Here is a 9,038-nt window from a genome sequence, read left to right as displayed (position 1 = left end):
GCACAGTGGAAAGTAGCAGTGCTGAATTTAAAATGGTCAGACCCTGTTTAATGCAGGAATGAATAATATGATGCTCAAGTTTGGCTACTTTTTACAAGTTTCATCATAGCTACAGCATCAACTAATTAAACCATGGCCGACTTATAAAATTTGGCTCTAAATGACACCAAGGAAATTTAGTATTCTGGACCAGAGTTGGGTCGTATTAGCTGAAAGCTCCCTATTTACTGCTAGCTTAGGGTACTGTTTGGTGATAGGCTGGCATACCTTGTTAAGTTTAAGACTTGTGCACGTACTAGGCCTGTAGGACACCAAAAGCTTGACAGTGCATTTTTCATAAAAGAACACACTAACCCGATGCGATATTCAAGCATAATAATACCCTAGCTAGCCATAATTTCATACATGGCCAAAATACCCTAGCTATCCAAAATCAATATACATACCACTGCTGCAGTTATCTCGAGCTCTATATGATAATGAATTCCCGTGCTCCAATATCCTTACATGAATGTTGTAGCGCGATGCACTACTGGGTCGCGGCGCATCCAATTAAACAAATAATCAATTAAACAAATAATCAAAGTTTTAGCACATTTTACAGCATAAAATTTAAACAAATGAAAACATATAATGCTCTTAGTGGTAAATGGCTGTTTGTTCTGAGCTGTATGATTTTTTGACAATCAACTAGCAGGGCAAGGAATGTACTGGCTGGTAGCTTTTGTACACACCAGCAGTGGCGAAACTTTGCTTGTTGGCGCCCCCCCGCTCAGTGACGAAAAGCGCCCCCCTAAAATTTTTTGTCCCTAAAAAAAAAATTAAAAAAAAAAAAAAAAGGTCGGGTACTTTTTTTCTCGCCCCCCCTACAGCTTTTTGCGCCCCCTGAAGCAAAAAAGGGTACCCCAAATATTTTTTTCGCGTCGGCCGAACGCTAAATTGGACAGGGAAATACACAAACAAAGCGTTTTTTCAGTGGAAGGGCCTAAAATTCAGGAAAATTGCGCCCCCTTATACGGCGCCCCCCCGCACAGCGGGGTCTGCGGGGCCCTAAGTTACGCCACTGCACACCAGAACGCTAGTCTGGTTGATTAGTGACCAAATTAGAGGCGTTGATAGAAAGGCATTATAATTTGTGGGTGTAAGAGGGAATATTTGGCATGCATTATTCTAGCAGCTATTTTGTAACAAATGGTCTTTACGATTATTAAGGACGGTAAGTATTTTGGGTGTTCAATACTAAATCACGGCTAAATGTCTAAGTGGGGGTTTAGATTTAAGGGAGAAAAAGAAATGAATATTGGGTTATAATATTAATCATAGATGTCAACCCTGATATAACTATTGTACTAAAAATTTGATCATAATGCTTAGGGTCTTTATTAGAATTCAAATTGGATACAAAAATAGGATCTCTTTACACTACACTTACTCACACACACACATCACATTTAACTTGACAGAGGAATACGCTGGCAAAGTAAGTCGATTTGGTCATGAAATTTTGGAGGTCAGGTGGAATCCCTGCAGGAGCCTACGAAAATTTAAGGTTACAAATATCAAAGTCTTTATTTGTCCAGTCATACACGGCATGACAATGCTGGTTCCAATAATGTTTCTCGCAACCTAATGCAGATCGGCGAGATACGAAGGATTGACATCGTCAATCAAACATGAATGCTACACATGTTCAACAAAAAAGCCCTGCCTACTAATTTTTCAGTCAGATCCACCTGTCAACCACAATACTATATCAAAATTTTTCCCGATCCATGACTCAAAGTGTACGAAATAAAATAAATTACGCTATCACGGATTAATAAATTGAGCGGCCATCCATGATCCACAATATACTTCATACTTGTAGGACTTCGCTGCTTCGACGCGCCGCGCAAACTAGCATTCTTGATCTGCATGCTTCGCAAAGCAACGATTTGGAAGGGTTGACATCGTCAATCAACAATATACAAAAGAAAAGCGGCCGCATTTTTTGTTAACATTGTAACCCCAAAGCTTAAAATGACTGACCTTACCATACCATGAGTGTTTTGTGTTTGCAAGGAAAACTAAAACGTGTACTGTCATGTTAGCTAATCAACACAACCACGTTTTGCTTAATTGGACCGTTAAAGATTTTGACTGCATACATTTTATTTTCCAAAAATCATTGTAGGTTTGTAACCTACCAAAACGCGCGCCGAGTTCGACTCGTCGACGGTCCTATATATGGAACCGATATTTTACGAGTATCACCCGTTAAATGACCAGTGACCCCAATTTTGCTCTGACGAGAACTTTTACACAATTGCAACGCGCGCACGCCATTGACTACCCAGCGTGTACTTCATTATCGTTCATTTGTGAAACAAACGCGCCGTAGTCAGTAGTGTGAAATGCCCAGGAACCCTGACCGGGTGGGGCTTAACTTTGAAAGTAAAAGAGTTGGAGACTTCCGGTTTTTTGTAAGATGTTCCTCTTTTAAAAGTAACGTTACCTCTCCAGGAGGAAAATTCAAGACAACGTAATTGTTGAGTTATCTCAAAATCTCCAGAAAAGTCCCCTTTCGGGCCGATCAAAAGTTTGCAACTTTAACTTTGCGGATTCCTGTACTCTGGTTGGCTGAATTGTGTCACGTGGTAGCTGCTTGAACATTGGAATACGCCACGCGTGCAAATCATGCTTGTTGTTGCGCGCGAGGTCGAGCCGTCTGTTTAAATTAAACCAACTCTAGTACCACCACCAGCCGGTAACTTTTCCTGGGTATACGAAGTAACCAATTAGGGCTACTAAATGCCGAACACAAGGATATTTCGTATTCGGATCATATGCCTGCAGGCTGTCTGTCGCTTAAGACCATGGTCGCTCTTAACTGAGCGATAAGTGACGTTAAGTGAGACCGTGAGCACCACTTCTTGCCAATTTGCTTTTGAAATTACGGCCCAATCATGAAGTGAAACAGTACAAGTTGTGTTTTTGTAGCGCGATGCACTACTGGGTCGCGCGCGCATCAAATAATGCTTCTCGCAACCACAGTAGTGTGCAAACCAACATTCGAACCACCAGCAGCTGGTGGTCAATTTCCTACGAACGCGACTTAATTTTGGTTCAGACTGGAGTCGAGCGCTACGTTATAGCTGTATATATAGCTCGTTTCACGACGAAATCTTCATTTATTGAGTTTGTCTGTCGATTATGTTAGAGTTTGTATTTTTAATTTTGTACTCGAATACTGTTAATTTATTTTTATTAAATAGTTGTTTTTCGTAACAGCACACTAGTACGTGATTCCTTTTGTTATTCTTACATAATTAGGAAGATTTTAAACTTCAATACTATAAATAATCAAATATTTACGAACACCGATCATCGGTATGTACCCATTATGCATTATTGGTATCGAAGTCTTATGTTAAGCTGGATATCGAAAAATTTCAAAATGTAAGGCTGTAATTTTGTACTTGTTTAGGTGTAGAACTAGGATTAACAACTTGATTGCTAGGAGCTAGGAAGAGATTTTAGTAATGATGACCCTTTAAACTTAAACTATATCTCTAGTGCACTTCGATCGGTTTTCTTTTCAATTTTGATAAAACCTAGTCGTGATCTTTGTTTCAGAACTTCACTAATTTATTAAGTTTTGTAGTTTATATAGACGGAACATGAGCAGATACCATTTGATTAATTATAATATATCCGATTTGAAATATTATTCTGTCGGAGTTTGAGTTCAACATGGACACATTTATTAACATCCCGCATGAATTTGTGTCGTCTTTACAATTTTTTGCGCTGAATTTGTATGCTTATTAATACTGCCGCATGATATCAGTAGCTGCTATAAAACTAGAGTGTATAGCATGTGTATTATACGATGTTTCCCACGTAAAAATCGCAGGTTGTTTTGGTGCGGCTGGGCACTCTACTGGTGATTGACACCAGAGACTGAGAAAAACTTTGACATAATTTTCAAGATTGATATGACCTAATAACTACCACATTTACAGGAAGTATGGTAATACATTCTTGTCAGCTGTCTGGGCAAATCTTCTCTCGCAGAATTGGATTAAAATTTAATGTATTTTATTTCTCACTTCCAACGATGTCGCAATTATTAGGTAAAATTTGAAGTTATTTTGAGATTCAATTAATAAATTTTAGATTGCAGCTTGATATCACTTAGTATGTACATTGTACTCGGTTGCAAGGGTAGAACTTATGAGAATACTATCATAGTATTATTGCACTATACTATTATGGGTTCATCAAAGTTCGTATCATGATTTGTCACAATTAAACCATCGAGTCACTTGAGGAAACCCGTTAAAGCTCGCAATTGGCGACGAGATAAAGTTTGTGGTACCTCTAGATGTTAAGTTAACTCTTAGGCTCCAATCTTCCTTACTATACCTACCACTCCTTCTTCCTTGATAAGAAGTAGATCCATCTGGAACAGTGAGCTGCTTCTTCCCTTCTATCCCGTACTAGCCTACTCAGCTCTCTCCAAACCGTGAACAACTACTCCCGGTGCTAGAACTTTAACCGCATAATTATAACAGCACAATTCTTTCGCTTGAATCTCAGTCTGCTGTAAGACTGCTGTACCGGTAGAGTTTTTACTTGTATGATTCAGCAATCTGCTCTTTAGATGGTACCGTTACCTCCCGCCATAAGACTGTGCCGTCTTGGTGACCTTGAGAATATCATAAGGTCCGATATATAAAAGCACTATCCAATATCGAGACCCACTCAGGATCCCAAACCACGACTCCTTTCGGTCGTCTGTACTTGCTTTTTTCCTCCCAGCATGGACTAAGTCAATGATACTGTCTTACATCGCTGGCCTTGTTCTTATAAGTGTTCACTCGGCGCTCACAAGATAACATGTTCAGAGATCTGTTGCAGAACCTTGTCGTGCCGTCATTTATATACTCCTTGACTAAGAGCTACTTTACACCTACAGCAAAAATGTGCTAAATGATACCCATCCTCTCCTCACATTACTGTACTTGCACTTACCATCCTCATCTTCGCCATAGAGGTGGTTAAGAGGGTGACGTACACAGCATCTAGCACGAATCCAATAAGTGAGTCTACAGTGCGTGTCGAAATACATTGCATGTACCCTTATATATTAATTGAGACAGAATTTTAATAAATCAACAAATTCTTAAAATTTAAAAAGGTAGAATTTAATTCTATGGCATTTATTGAAACCTGCTTTTTTAAAGTTGAGAATTGGTTTCAATTTCTAGAATATCACGATAATGTTGACTCAAAACTGTTTCAGGCAGCTATCAAGTCTCAAGATATGACATAATTTGATAGAATGTTAGTACCAACGCTATCAGTGCATTGAAGTCGAGTTCTCGATACAGGTATTATAATTAGGTTCTATCGACCGTTTTTGTAGTCTTAACTCATTTTTATTTGTTATTATACGACCAATTAAAACCTAGCAAACCAGACTTCTTTATGTGCTAAATGTTACTTTAACCTTAATAATAGCAGCATTGTGGCAGATATCCAGTTACATTTTTTCCAGCCGTATATTATAAATATACAGGGTGGGCCAAAAGTCAGTGTGCAAACGTTGGCATTAATAGCTCAGTCACTGAGTGCCCAATTGAAATAATTGGTTCTGGTATGACTTACTACCACCACTGGTTCGAGAAATTTGTCAAATCGAAACATATTTGTGTTCATTGTTTTCAAAAGAAGGTTCATTTTCGCATTTATTTGATAGTTTGGATAATCGGATCGAGCCAAATTTTATTGAATTGTGTTTAGCCATTTAAATTACGTTTGCTCTAAAAAAATGAGAGTATATATATATTACTCATGCAACTAAGATAAATTGAGTATAAATACTCAATTTATCTTAGTTTAAGTTGCAAGTTATATAACTCATTTTCTAAAGGTCTCGTAAACTTTAATCAATTACAGAGAGTGTGGCCTCTTTTTCACTGAAAAGACGCCATCAGATTTCATTGCATTCTGGGACCAATTTTGGTGTGATTTAAAGTATCCTACAAATTGGTGTTTACTGTTTCGACTTTTGTAAAATCACTGTAACAATATAATCTGTATTCTTATAGTTTCAACCATAATAGTGAAATAGAGGGGCTGGCCAATAGCCACACCCTCTGTAATTGATTTAAGTCTACGAAACTTTCAGAAATTTGTGTGTAATTCGGAGATAAATTAAACAAGTTGTTATCGGCCACCATGTGTAAACGGAATGTTCTAGCAGACTGTATAATACTATAACATACATTTTCTTACACACACATAATCTAATCTCTGGAATGTTGCTATGATATCAATGGCAATGTTTTGATACTGTGTATTATCATGATTATGCCTTACAGGCCGATCTTCCGATGGAGTTTCGGTTGCCATGGCAACACATCAATATGATAAAGAATTTGTAAACGCAGTCACAACTCTGTCGTGTACACTGTACGGTGCGAGCGGTTATTTTATGATAGGTAACATCTACTTTTTCAGCATTTGCGGGATGACCAGTTCACACGTATATTTTCGCAGACACAACTTCGCATAAAATTATATCCAATTATTCTATAACCAATTATCTACACGGACTTCTGTCTAAATATGAATGAAATCGAGAAAACCAAATATTATATGTTTCATCCTGAAGTGCTGAGTTCTCAGGCAGTAAAATCATGATCCTGATAGATATCGAAGTCTCCTTAAATGATTGTCTCTGCTGCTTAATATATCTGGATTGTCGTTGGGAGGCGATGCAGATTTGTTTACTTTTAAGGGGGAGGTTCTGCTCAGCAGGAGAAAGAGGTGATGCACATTTTGTATTTGTCTGACATGTAGGACTTGAGCCACTTTTCCGTAAGTGCAATAAATGGTAACGAGTGGTTTTTGGATTTCTCCTGAATAAGAGCTGAGATTTTTGGCACTTCCCATATACTCGCACTTGATGCACTAGGATTCATGGACTGGACATTTAAGACGAGGCATGAGGAATAACGGGCACGTGCAGTGTATCCTCTGAGGCGGTAGGAACTGCTGGTAGTGGTATAGTGGGAGCGCTGTTCCTGGCTGAAGAGGTGGACGTGGTCTGGGGTAGTGGTAGGGCATTTGAGTTTGAGGGAGGCTGGACCGGTGGTCGACTATTTCTGATAGGAGTCCGATCCTGGTTTGCATCGTTTCCAACAGTCTCCGTAACTATAACAATCCTGTGATCTGGTATTGGTTACTTAAACTTATTTAATTGAACATGGTGTTTGACGTTGGAGCGTATCACTTTACAGTTTACATCACCTTACCTGAATAATTGAATAGGATGAATACTGAATAGCATTTATTAATGCTTTCTTTACCCGGAGAACTCTGTTTTACTTGTCCCTCGGTAACACAAGACCGTGAGCCGTGACACTTAGTCACAATAATTAAGTCATAAGTTAGAAAGAAGTCCATAATTCGTACACCCATGATTATGTTAAATATAGATTGACTCCAGTCTCCATTGTTCAATGACTTATTCAAAATGTTTTAGGAAAATGTTCACAGATTTGTTAATTTTGGACTCAAATTAACGTTGAGAAAAACTGAATTTATTTTGGAAAAATCCCGGCCGGTACCGGTACAAAATCGCCAAATACCAGCCGGTATTCCGGCTGCGCCGGTTATATCCCGGTCGAGTTCTGTCTGAGACCTAATTTTCTCTATTTCTCGTGCAATTTTAGATCAGACACAGTCATCTAAATTATTTAATAAGAAGGTTTAAATTATAAGCAATTAAAAACAGTTGGGACTATCATTGTTTGTGAGTACATATTATACGAATATAAGGTGGTTAATATAATTATAACACATTTAATATAAAACATTTAAGACACATTTTTTTATTCCTGCATTGTACTCATTAATTTAACTAGTAATATTATATAAAAACCACATTTTTATTTGTACAGGGAGCTGCTGGTAAACTACCGTCGCTATACATCGACTATGACTACAATCCTACTTTTAAAAACAAACTACATACATATCTCACATTTGCGAGGACTACTTCATCACAAGCAAAAATCGACATTGGTAAATAAAGGTAGGTTCTTTTCACTGACTTCGTTAAATGAGTTACATATTTTCACACAAATTACGTGCGTGATCATTAAAGGGTTGCTTGTGTGCAGTTACTTCTGGGCCAGCGCCACCCTGTTGGGAGTTTTCACATAAGTAAATTTGCCGATAATACAATTTTACTCATTCTGGACATGTTACCTATATTATCATTATACTAGTATTTCTTCAGGTCTGTCTTCTATAACCACGATGAAAAGAAAAGCTGGGCGAAAACATTTGAGACTGCAGATTGCAGAACTGGAACACTCTATTTGAAGACAGTGGCTGCTGAGTGCTGAGCTGCATCAAATCTATCAGCATCATGTAACTTCGATCAGGAACAGACTCCATTTCATTTCCGACAACTAGCACCTGTTTTCCCTAGACTTACCAAGTATTAAGTAACTGCATTAGTATTAGGTTAAATTAAAGGCCCTACATCGAACAAGTCTAACAATTAAAACTTAAATGCAAGAGTGCACAATTTATCACTAAATATCTTCCTCTTTTAATTCTAATCAACACACGGTTTCGTCTTTGTTTCACCCAATCGATCGTGCTGATAATCAGTAATCATGCACTCTGCACTCTAACTTCGAGATGTTTCAAAAGGGCTCCCGACGAGTTGAATTAGATCAATATTTTCTTTTGATACATAGATACTGATTGGGAGGTTCATCATACTATTCTTGTCACATGGTAACGATTAACGATTAGCTGATCAGCTTCCAGCATCGACAGGCCGAAATCCATAAATATAATCAGTTGTAATTTAATATTTATCATCGTCCGGATCATCATAATATTTTAATTTAAAGTTACAATTGAACGGTGTTAAGAAAGATAATTTAAGAGAAATGTTTTGAAAGTGCCTGATTTCGAGTATAAGATCTGTACTGATACATTAATTTTCAGATTGTTATTATAGTTTATTT

General features: G+C 37.8%; 1 long non-coding RNA gene across 1 annotated transcript; it reads left to right on the top strand.

Annotated features, from left to right (window-relative positions):
• The first annotated feature begins 4,005 nt into the window (after nucleotides 1–4,005).
• Nucleotides 4,006–8,058, top strand: LOC134824442 (uncharacterized). Its single transcript, XR_010161421.1, has 3 exons — nucleotides 4,006–4,115; nucleotides 5,288–5,375; nucleotides 7,953–8,058. It is a non-coding gene; the product is annotated as an uncharacterized LOC134824442 (long non-coding RNA).
• Nucleotides 8,059–9,038: the final 980 nt, after the last annotated feature.

Source organism: Bolinopsis microptera, chromosome 12 (genome assembly GCF_026151205.1).
Source record: "Bolinopsis microptera isolate Bmic1 chromosome 12, MBARI_Bmic_1.0, whole genome shotgun sequence".
In the NCBI taxonomy this organism is placed as follows: domain Eukaryota; kingdom Metazoa; phylum Ctenophora; class Tentaculata; order Lobata; family Bolinopsidae; genus Bolinopsis; species Bolinopsis microptera.
This window is presented reverse-complemented; position numbering and strand designations above follow the sequence as displayed.